Source organism: Triticum aestivum, chromosome 2D, assembly GCF_018294505.1.
Source record: "Triticum aestivum cultivar Chinese Spring chromosome 2D, IWGSC CS RefSeq v2.1, whole genome shotgun sequence".
NCBI lineage: Eukaryota > Viridiplantae > Streptophyta > Magnoliopsida > Poales > Poaceae > Triticum > Triticum aestivum.
This window is the reverse complement of record NC_057799.1, coordinates 638,431,874-638,443,839: the sequence shown is the minus strand read 5'-3', so window position 1 is coordinate 638,443,839 and position 11,966 is coordinate 638,431,874. Positions and strand designations below refer to the sequence as shown.

Below are 11,966 nucleotides of genomic sequence, written 5' to 3'. Positions count from 1 at the left end.
TGTCAAGATAAAGTAAATCAATCCGTATGACGGCAGGGAGCGGAGGCAGCTTCAACTCAAGTGAGGAGCAAGCTTACCTCAGGCGGGTAGATTGATCGGCTCCTTCATATCTCGGGATTTCGCTTAGGCCACCCAGGCCATACCATAGAAAAAAGATCTGGTTTCCTTTCCCTCATCAACCTGCCGCTGCCGTTCTTTTATTTCACGAAAGAATCTTTCCGTCCGTATGGAGCAACTCAAATTCCTAGAAAGCCGTTGGTGCACCCACCCAATGAGTAACTACTAATGCAGTGAGTAACTACTAATGTTACGAACAAAGAAACTTTCAAAAAGTGGACCCAACAAGCAAAGCAACGGATTGGGTTGCACTGCCTTTCGGCGTTTTAGTTAGGCGCATCCTCTTGCGGGATGAAAATCTGCCATAGCACGCTCCGCGCCTTTGAAGGAACATTTGCTCGATGATGGTCCTACCCTACGCGGGCTTACTAACGATGGCCCAGCACGCAGTCATTCCCGTTCTATTTGATAGGGGAAGCAAGCTAGTCAAAGAAGAAGGAAGCATGGGTATAGGTAAGTCTAGACATATTGACACGGGCGTATACTGAAATAGGCATAAGGCCGCTAACGCTAAGGAGACAACACCGCTTCTTTGTTCGTAACTAGGACATGTATTGATGCTAGAGGCAGACTCCTGGCACTTATCACTCCTTAGATGAAGCAAGACAAGAGTGAGTCTGCTAAGGGACAAGTATGACTCAAAAAATGATGGCAGATTTTTATGGAAACGATTATATTTGAGTATATTGTATCATTGGGTTTGTCATTGTCGATAGCTATTCTTGTCGCCGTTAGGGCTGGCCGGATGATCCATCACATAAATGCTATTAATGTTGAAACACAAGTAACTGATATATCCAAAGATGTTCTTAAAGAACAAATCATTTATCAATTGGAAATACTCTATAAAGTCTATAGAGATACTACTGAGGGTGTGCACTTACCGGCAGGAGTCAATCTCCAAGAAGTAAGCACACATCTATTTTTTGTAGACGAGAGAGTGAGCCTTCTAAACAGTATCTACTGTGATCTTATTGCAAAGGGAACTGGAAGTGAATACTTTGGCCAAGTTATACAATTTCTTCTGGGATAGCTTGTTGTGGGGCTTTCCGAAGGGTCGTTCTGAGAGTGGTCTCTTTTCTTTAAGGTTGCATATATTGTCGGAGAAGGGAGGGATCCAGGCCAGGTCTAAAAGTGCCGAGTTGGGTTTGGGACAAGATCAGGAAATAGTGCATCTTATATAGTGGGTGCCAACTTGATTGCTGCTGGGATTGCTTGATAGGAAGCTTTGATTGATACAAGCAGATGTGAATGAATTGAAATAGTCAATAGTGGTGATATGATCCCGGTATCTACACTCGGATCTACTTCTGCTACCGAGACTGCTGCTACTGTAAAAGCATCAGGAACGTGTCAATTCACTGAATAAAGTGCTCTTTCCATTGATTTATGGATGAAATCACGAAAAAGAGAAGGAACCACCGATTCTGCATCAAAAACAGGGGTTCTGGAGCCAGTTTCTCAAATCGTAAGTAGATCCAATTCAGGGCAGTTGATAAGTGAGGTTCTCCGGTCGAATGCAAATAAGCCAGAGCGTATCTCTTGTTTCGAGGAAGAAACAAACATCCCGGTCTCAATAGATCTTGATTCTATGCATGCGTCAGACACATCACGAGCCGGAACAAACGAGTGCTTTCAACTCACGAGCCGGAACAAACGAGTGCTTTCAACAATAAGCAATACCCGAGCTTCCTTCTACCAACCAGGATTCCGATACCAATTCCAATCTGGCACAGCACAAGGAAGTAGCGCACCAGAAGAACCAATACGAGAACCCTTCCTTCCAGCCAGAATTCGTCTTTCTTGTCCTTTTCATTCGAGGAATGGGATCTGCCTTGTGGAAACAAAAGCTATTTGTTCGAGTCAAGCAAGCGGACAGTCAGCTAAGAATACTGGAAGAGAACTCTCTTGCCCTGCACTTAAACTAGACTAGAAATCCGAAAAAACACTAGTTTTGGCCCATAGCGAAATAGAGTTTTTCTTCTCCGCGGACTCCCCATGCTTGGCGCCATAGGCTTTAGGACTTTTGGCACTAGGGAATCATACTTTGATCAGATCCGTGGACAGGCTCCCGAGGTCAAATCGGATTATGGACTTTTCCAACTAAGTGAAAACGCACTTCACTACTAGCAAAGAAGTCAGCTCAGGGCAGGGCCGGTGGTAATCTCAGATAGGAACTTGCCGGGATCCTTCCATACCTGCCATCCACCACTACTACTGATCGTTTCCCAGAACGAGCCATATCTTTTCCCAGAATGAGAATACGGCTGAGGACGAATAGTGGCGCCTAGCTTTATTTTCCACACGACACGATGGATCTATCACTCTCTTTAGCCAGGCCATTCTCTAGAGGAGAGTTCCGAGAATGAATTCCAATCTGGTACCAATCGTAGAAATCATATTGTAGAGTTCTTCTCACGCCTAGCACAGCTACAAGCATTCCTCGAATGCAGAGACAAGACGGAGGATATCTGATCCCGCGGAACATCTGCTACCAACTACGGATTACCTTGTTTCCATGAAATCCATGTTTCTGGCACCTTGGCCCCCTCTACCTACGAAATTCTAATTCCTATTGCTTAAGAAAGTACAGCAGAAATAAAGTCTTTGGGTAGATGAGGTCACTGATTAGCCCGCTGAGCTGCTCTGTCCCCTCTACCGGGATGGGATGGTTTATGCGCTTGTCCCGATGAAGCTTAGGATCCGATAGAAACACGGGGTCAACTAAGGAAAAAAAATGGGAACCTTTGCATGACGCGCCTTCCTCAGGATGTGCGCTCTCTTTTCAGGATTGAGAATGACGACACAGCCTGGAGGTCTTTCGTCTACTTCTTCTGTCCAGGCCTGTTTGTATTCCCACCATACCTTTCCGCATCGTCCTTCTCTATTGGGGGCTCCCAACACCTCAGCCAATTCGTGCAGCATCTTATTCAGGATCTCGGTGCTCCCAAAAGTTGTGAGCGACTCCAGGAATAAGACTCTGCCACCTCTGTGCGTCACCGAATGAAGGAAGGAAAGAGCATGTCGTACATAAACCTGGATTTTTTCCATGTCGTCCGTATCTACGCACGGCACGATACATAAATCCTGCAACAGGAAGCACAATTTTGCTACTGGATCAACATCCACTGTCTTCTTCGGACTAAGACACAAGAACGAAACCGCCAAAAACATGAAACAGAACAAAGAGGAGTAGTACAACAACTGAATCATAGTCTGACACCGTCGATGGTTGGCTGTCGTGAGGAGGGTGCATTGCAGCAGTTGCTGGTAGGATTTTGGTGTTGCTATGTTCTTGCCGCAGATGATGATATATGTAGATGGGTGAGGTTTTGGACTCGAGATATTGCTGGGAGATCACATTTGCCGTTGCATTCCAAACAATTCGTGAGCCGTTTAGCTGGTTTAGTGGACATTTTCCTTGTTGATCAACTGTTTGGTATACCCAGTTCTATAGAATTGTTTTGTGCCTGGAACTCCGAACGACCCTTATACTGTTTTGCTTTCTGCTGCTTCTTGTTCTGCTTTGCCGAGAGAAAGATTCACCGGGGAACTTCATGATTTTTAGTTTTCTTTCACCTAGATCGTACCTTTAAGTACCTCCTGGCGAGGTATATGATGATATTATTATCGCTGGCATGGGAGTACCACTTAGATACCAGTGGCTAATAGACCCAGATTAGTTCTCTAAACTGTTTTAGAACCCTTCTTTTAGGTATAATAATACTATCCTGCCTCGATAGAGGATAAAACGAGACCTTTTTTGATAGCCCGTTCACTCAACTACCACGCTTAGCTAGTCTGTCTATAGGGATGGGAATAGGGTAGTCTGCCCTTCTTCGTAAGTAGCTGGACTCGGATCTTCGCAACTATCAAAACTCAATAAAGCTTCTGAAAGTGGTTCCGTGTTAAGCGACTCACTCTCGTTGAAGGAGTATCGCCCGATGCAGATAACAGCGTTGAAGTGGAACTAGCCTTTTCTTTTTCCACTAGATTCAAGGTTACAGGACACGGAGTAGACATCAATCTCTTGGAAATGTGGTTCGTCTCAAATCTTCCCATTCTTTCTTCTTTCCACTAATCTAATGGTTTCATTCTCCCATCGAGAGGTTATGATACTAGCAAGAGTCCTATTCTTCTCCTCTCGATCCTACCTTGGGTTATGTTTGACAGGGATGGTTAGTGAACTTCTTTTGGTTTCAAAGGAGGATAGAGATCCATTGGGGAAGGCTCGAAAGGTTATTCGATATCAAAGGTTGACCCTCGACGCGCCGCAGCCACTATTTTGACTCCTTTTATGCAATTATGAACGAAACTTTCTCGATTCCAATGCAACTTATCCTTTTGGAGTTGACGTAACAAACTACGCGAGCCTCCCGATGAAGCCAACAGAAATCCTATCCGAATACTAAAAATAAAAGGCAATTTCATTATGGTGGTATACCAGCCGCCAGTTCTGGAACTTCCAGTTCCAATCGTAGCATATAGATCCGTAAATGGATTTGTATGTATAGCCACTTCAGTCATGCTCCTCGTTTCTCGAATGGAAAAAAAGTATCTTCTTTCTGGGAACATGCTAAACCAGAAATTCTTATGTTCGTGATTCTTCATCCACCGATGCAGAAAATCTTCCAGTTTTCCATTCTCATATGAGGCAGGAAAGTTTATGGGCAACAGGTCAGCACGAAGTGATTCATCATGTTCAAACATGAACCTTTCGCTCGTTGGGGACGGTTTATAAATCATCAAATTCCCACAAATGGAATGAGAAGTGGGTCCATGTAAATGATCGAGACCTCGCAAACAACAACGTTCTTTCCCCATATGGAGTTCGGGACCCAAGGGCAATCGTTGAGTGAACTGTATCTTATTCGTATTAGTTGACCTAAGCCGTACCATTATTGCAGGGGTGGGGCTCGGCCTCCGAACCGTACGTGGGACGAGTTTCTGCCTCATACAGCTCGGGCCGAAGACCGGGGAAGTTGAGGAGAGATGGGGAGACACAACTGCTGCCGGTCGGGACGGACAGGAAAGGGGGCGGGGATAAGCTTGTGAAGAAGCAAGCTTATTGCCCCACCCCCCAAAAACAAACCGACCCAGCAAGAAAACGTATGCGCAGGCGCAACAAAGCGCTCATCCCTTGCTTGCTGCTTCGCGTTCTTTCTATTCCATCCCAGTCCATTCCGGGATAGGCGGCTAATATAATATGTGCAGTAGTCGTCGTCTGACCAATCGGCTCGGACACCAGACCACTTGTGCCCGCCCATTCTGTCTCGCCCTAAATGGAATAGCTCTCTTAGTTACGCTATGCCCCGACCTGAGTCCCCACGTCCTCTTTTATCCGCCCGCAACCCGGCCAACACAACATTAGGGCCGTCCCCCCCATTCTATGCTGACCCGGGCCGGGGCTCGCTTTTTGGGAAGCCCGTTCCCACCGCGCTCACGGCCCGGCTGGCCTGCCAGCGGTAGTGGGAATTCTCCCGTTCCCTGGTCAAAAAAGGGTTGGTTGGATGCGGGATCTACTCCACGAGGAGCGGTACGGACGTAGATGATATCATCACGACCTCTCTTTGCGTACCGCTAGGGATGCTTAATGCCACTTTGCCAACTGGCATTACCTGCGCTTTCGTGTCTCTCAGTGTGGTCAGCACTGGGTGTTTCCGAGCAGCGAGGCTTACACCCATTCGCATTAATTCATCCAAAGTTCCTTACCCTTATGCACGAATTTTGGAATAAGCCATCTTCCTATCAAGGTTAAGGAGTCAACTGAGCATCTCAGCGGCGGGATTGAATACCCGGATCGAATCAGAGTTCACGCTGCCCGCCCTGAACAAATAGAATAGGAGGCGTGGGCCACAGGTCGCACATAAGCCATCGGGTCGCACGACAGAAGAACACCCAACATAAAGATGCACACTCCTCCATGTGAAATAGAAAGATTCATCTTCACTTTTTTGTAGTAGTCGTGACCAACAGCCATCAGCAGTCGGCTCGTTGGTAAGGCGAGAGCTTCAAGCCCGCTTTCTGGTGGCACACCCCCCAAACAAGCACCACTCGACGAGGGGGGGCGGGGAAAGCTACAGGCCCAAAACCTTCGACCCTTCTTTCTATATGGGGGTGCCCAGGGCACCTCATCTTGTCATTTTGTTGCTCATTCCCCTTAGGCCGAAGTGTTTGGCCTTTACTTCGGAGCGCCCGCTCACGCTTCGCTGACCTATCGCGTGGTAAAGAGAAGAGAGTACGAAAGAATTGTAAACAGAGCAGACCGCAGAAAGATTCTAAATATGACAAGTCCCCCATGGATTCGATAATAAGGAAATGAAGAACGGGAACGAAACAAAATAAAGCATTTCTAGCGGATGAGCTTCTCTCCATTTTGTCTGGTAATAGAATAGGGCGGCTTGCTTTGACCAACACTCCACTTTTTGCTCTGTCCATGGAGCGTATGAATTTCCTTAAATGTAGATAGACCAAAAAAGGGAATAAAGGGATAGGAATAGGAATTATAGTACCATTAGAAGAAGAGGCACCAGTGGGAACATCTCTACTGACGAACCATTTCAATAGTACGGGTGCTGCCGTGCCACGGGGCACGACCATGGAAGTAATGAAAAAGTTCTGTAGTTGGACCATCTGCTCTATCCGTTCGATTTGAGCTTCTCCAGAGAAGATGAGACACTAAAAATGAAAGTGTTCGCAACGCATACCGAAAAAGGGTACCTATGTTGCCGACCATTAATGACTAGTTCGAAGAGCAGGAGCAGGGGCACGTGCCAAGAAAGATTTGTTACTTTCCCTATGGTTTTCGAACGTTTTCAATAAAACCTTCTCATAGAAGTATTTTCACAAAGTTTTCGGTAATATTAGTAGATGCTATTCGAACCCTTCCTTTTATTAAGATTCGAATTCTTATTCTTATTATTATCTAATTATTCTTTTTTTTCATGTATATGCGTCAGACACAATCTACTAATTGATCTATATTCTGATACCCTACTATATCATAGTCTCTACTACTAGTATTTTTAATACCTCAGGAGCTCATGAGACTCTTTTAGTGAAATTCATAAGTCTCAATTCCCGAGCGATCGCACCAAAAACTCGAGTTCCTTTTGGATTTCCTTCTTGATCAATGACAACCGTCATCATATCGTATTATCATACCGTTGTCACGTTTGAGTTCTTTACATGTACGTACAATTACAGCTCGTCTTACTTCTGTCTGATCTTTCTAGAGGCATTTTGGGCACTGCTTCTTTGATTACAGCAACAATAACGTCACCAATATGAGCATATCAGTGATTACCAGCTCCTAAGATTCGAATACATATCAATTCGATAGCCCCACTCCGTTGTTATCCGCTACATTCAAAAGGGTCTGAGTGAGATGGATCTTGGAAGTCTGGTTTTTGATTGGATAGTGATCTCGGGCACGAGTGGTTGATCTTCGTGGGCCGTGAATGGCCATGGAAAGGAGTATTGATGTCAATATGTTCGATCGAGAAGATTGGACGATGAAAGACGGATCCTTTGTGGTTTGAATAATAGGCTGTGGTCTCGATATTGGGCTATGGGCTGATTGCTTTCCGTATGAGCCTCTTGTGATTGGGCTCTCATGGGCGGATTACCCGATGTGTACTCATCTTCCAACAAAGAGGAGAAGACATAACCAGAAGAATTGTGAGAAATAAGTCAATTTATCAAGTTGAGGCATTTCGATTTGGATTTCAAATAAGAAAGACAGAAAAAGACTCCTGCACCCTCGAGAGCATTCTCTTTCACTTGCATTTCTTCCTGAAGTTGGCTCGAAGACCTGTCCAGCCTTGATTTTCCCAGTTATTACTCGAGCGCGCTGAGGCAACTCTGAACTAAGCTCAGGGGAGGGGTAGTAGGTATGCTTCAAACCCTCCGGCACCTTGAAGAACGATGGCACTAGATCGGGAAAGATGAATGACCAATGAGGACAGGACAATGGGGGAAGTTGGTAATAGAGAATCCTCCCTTCTTCTTTGCTTTCTTGCCTGAAAAAATCCAAAACTAACCATTGGAACCTCATGGGCTACCGAGTTAGGAGATTCATTTTATTTATTACTTTTACTTTTTTACTAAGTTATTCTAAAAGATAAGAGCTAACCGACCATCCTGATTGAATGTTTGAGTACTCGGAGTCTCTCGTAAGTATGGAAAGAAAGTCTCTTCTTTCCACAACTCCTAAATTTCCCATCAGCCTATCCAATCTAATTCCAGACAGAGTCAGTAGACCTTACTTTAGTGTAGGTAGTGTCAGATAATTAGGAAGTCTTGATAGTCTTTCGTATAATCTCTTCTTCAATCCTAGGAGCAAAAAAGGAATGTCCTTTAGGGACCTTTGGATACCAAGATTTCCGACCTCTTACTTTCGTAGTTATGAATTGCGGAATAGAACCAATTCTGAAATTCATAAGTATATATCCCTCATCCCTATTGGTATCGGTTTGGGCCACTACCCAGAACCCTGCGAGAGCCCTATTTTTAAGAAGAAATTGACAGTCTTTTTTAGAACTAGAACTATGGTAAAATCCAGTATCGACAGGCCTAGTTCTTTTCCTTTGCTTATGCAGGGCAAGAATTTGTCGAGTTCAATCAGTACAATAAGAAATCCTAAGTATTTTCTTGGTCAGGCGACACCCAGATTTGAACTGGGGATAAAGGATTTGCAGTCCCCTGCCTTACCGCTTGGCCATGCCGCCAAATCCGATCCAAAATCGAGCAAAATCTTATTCATCCACATTATTTTACTAATTTTTATTCGTAGGAGGGGATTATTAAACCCTTTTTGATTTTTTAGATCGTTGAATCCCTTTGTACTTATCCCTTTCCAATCCCTTTTAATAAATTCATTCCTGTTTTTTATTGGACCCAGTTTTATTCTCTTCGATTGATTGTATCTCAAAACACACATTGCTTAAATACCTTCTCTTTCTATTGAAAAGAGAAAGGATTTCCAGTCACAGACTGCCAAATTTAGGAAAAATTGGAACCATTAACTATATTATTTGTTATTATTTGTTATTTTGATATTTTCTATTTGTTAGTAGTGAACGGTTCTAAAATGGGTATTGTATCCCAAATAGTGTTTCCTTAATGGCATAACAAAATCAAATTGATTTACGGCTAATCAGTATCAATTAAAAAAAAGAGAATTATGATATTGATATAGTGTGACCTGACCCCTGTTGCTCCAAGTGAAATTCTTTCTAGGGTTCTTAAAGATATTCTCCATTTTTTCCCTTTCCCTACAATAAAGTATAGTCTGAAGGCTAGCACGCACCATTCCTCGCTTATGATAATCTAAGGCCAAAAAGAAAGAAGGCTCACACCATAATAATACATACCCTTTTTCCTCGATCGTCAAGGTTGTGGATTTGGATCGATTTCGGTTTTACAGGCTTCATACATTGTTAAGAAAAGTACTCGGCATTGGAAAGCATCACGTTCTGGCCACACACAAAAGAAGTCGGTGGAAGGTATGGAATTTCTCGGCTAAAGGTCAGAAAGAAAGCAATCGCCAGTGCTCTCGGTTCCAGCAACGAGTCTTTTCTCTGAGAATTAAGGAAAACAAACTAACCTTGTCTGTCTATGTTCACCTTGACATGAAAGACTCTTTTCCTAACCTGACTGTTCTACCTGGCTAGTTCACTTCACTTTTCGAGGGATCCTGGATTGGAGTTCACTTGTCTATGAGTGTCCGAACAGCTTCAGATCCTTCCAAGGCGCAGGGGTTCTCTCTCCATTCACTTTGAGCTGGGTTTCTTGTGATCTTTTTAGTAGTTTTTCCGTCCAATTTTATGGTAAATTAAGTCTTACACAGCTGTCCCCAAGGATGTCCATTCCATTCGGCAGGGACTCCATCTCGCATTCGATCTCCCTCCTTTCCCTAAAAGAGTCGAGGTCTCTCTGGACTTCTCTTTTGCCTCTCTCCCATATTCAGAAAAAGGGAGGAAGAGGGCCTCTCGACGGGAGTGATTCCCCGAGAAGAGATCGTTCCCAGCATCCTCGAGTTCATAGTCAAACTCACCTTCATCCACCTTTCATGGACTGGCGCGGGCAAGCGCCGATGTCTGGAGCAGGAGATGGAAGCTTGGGTTGAGGAGGCTGTCAACGAGTCATCAAAGGCGATAGATTGGTTATATTAGGATTCGTTTGATTTTGATTTTCTTTTTTTTGGTTGTGAGAGGTCTGAGTCCACAGCTGGGGAAGAGTCGTCAGATGACAATTGAAGTAGGGGTCTGCCTCTTTCAAAGGGAAGCAAGAGTCTCATAGGGAAGGAGATCCTGCACAGACCAATCCCAATCAGGAAGAGAGTCTTGTTGTCAATGAAAGCAATTTTTCTATGTCACATATCTGCCTATCTCGTGTTGTGAGCTATAAAGTACCCACCAGGGGGGTGGACCAAGAAAGAGGCAGGCGATTGGGTCCTTCCCATCCTCTGTGATGTCAGTCTCTTTGTCATTCTTCCACCCTTGCTGAGTAGCGAAGTGAGCATACTCAAGATCCAATTCATCAATCATTTGAGTTGGTACGAACATAGGAATCCAGACTCCGCTTGATTCGATCTTCAGTTTCGACCTTCATCAGTCAGGAAAAAGAAGAAGGACCCACTTATTCCACTCGGAGAGACCGAACCAGGCAACAAAAAAAAGAAAAACTGAAGGAAGTTCTCTTTCCATTCCAACTAAACTAAGTGAAAAAAGGGGGAGAGCAAAACAGAAACACAGGAACAAAGAAACTATGTCCAAACCAACGAGTCCTTTGGTCGACTCTAAAGAATGTATCGGGAGTTGGGAGTTAGCCGTCTCATAGGAGTGATAGCTGGGTTTTTCACGGAGTTTCTTCGTACGATTGAAAAAAAGAGTGCTCTAGGTCGGAGAAAACAAGAAGAAGATTGTTCACCAGTCTGTCTCCCAACCTCTTTAAAGCAGCTACCTACCGTGATCTGGTCTTGGGACAGCATTGGCACCCCCGTTTGCTGGATCTTCTAGGCACTCTAAAGCGCTTCCACGAGAGACAGATGGACTTTGAGTTATAGACGGAGAAGAGCCTTTAGAGGATCAAGAGTGATTCCTCAATAAAACAAATGGGATTTTGAGGGAGGGATGAACGCGATGTACTGAAGGGTTCGCTTTCGCTGATCGGCGCCAGTCTTTCCTGCTGTGAATTTCCCAGGTCGGGAGGGGCCCTTTCCTTCTACCTTACTGAACCCATTCACCAATGATTGGATCACTCAAAGCTAAAGACCAATTCCTTCCTTTTAGGTGGTCTAGGTGGCTGGGATACTATGCCCTTCTTTTTAGAGGCTCAAAGACGAGTTCTTTGAAGGAAGAAAAAGAACCCATGTGTCTCGGATGAAGTCTACCCTCTTTTTGTGCCGGGAAGAAGAATGAGATCCAACTCAAAGTCAAGGAAAGCGGCCTAGACCACTGACTTTTGATGGAAGGCTTCTGAACATGGATTGGTCTGATAAAGCCAATTTTTCGGCGAATCAAATATTTTCTGAGAGCACTAGACCTTCTCTCTTTCAGGATTGATTCCCACTAAATGCCTGATAGCAGGCTTGGCCCATGAGACCTATTGTCTTATTGTACTGGCTCACTTCACTACTTTGGAGGATGGGTTTTTCCCCTTTTTGGTTCGCAAACGCTCTAACCCATCGAGAAGCTCCATCCAAATTGGAGTTGATGTGAGCACTTCCCCAGAGGCAGAGGCTTTTTCTACAAAAGGGTGGGAGCATAAAATGTAGGTGAGTCAATTGCGTGTGGCCTTCAAGTATTTCGTATTGTAACAATATCAGATCGGCATCCAAACAAAGG

General features: G+C 44.5%; 1 non-coding gene and 1 pseudogene across 1 annotated transcript; both read right to left on the bottom strand.

Annotated features, from left to right (window-relative positions):
• Positions 1-5,437: 5,437 nt before the first annotated feature.
• Positions 5,438-6,765, bottom strand: LOC123055226 (cytochrome c biogenesis CcmF C-terminal-like mitochondrial protein; annotated as a pseudogene).
• Positions 6,766-8,775: 2,010 nt separating this feature from the next.
• TRNAC-GCA (transfer RNA cysteine (anticodon GCA)) lies at positions 8,776-8,846 on the bottom strand. The gene has a single exon. It is a non-coding gene; the product is annotated as a tRNA-Cys (tRNA).
• Between the last annotated feature and the right edge of the window lie 3,120 nt (positions 8,847-11,966).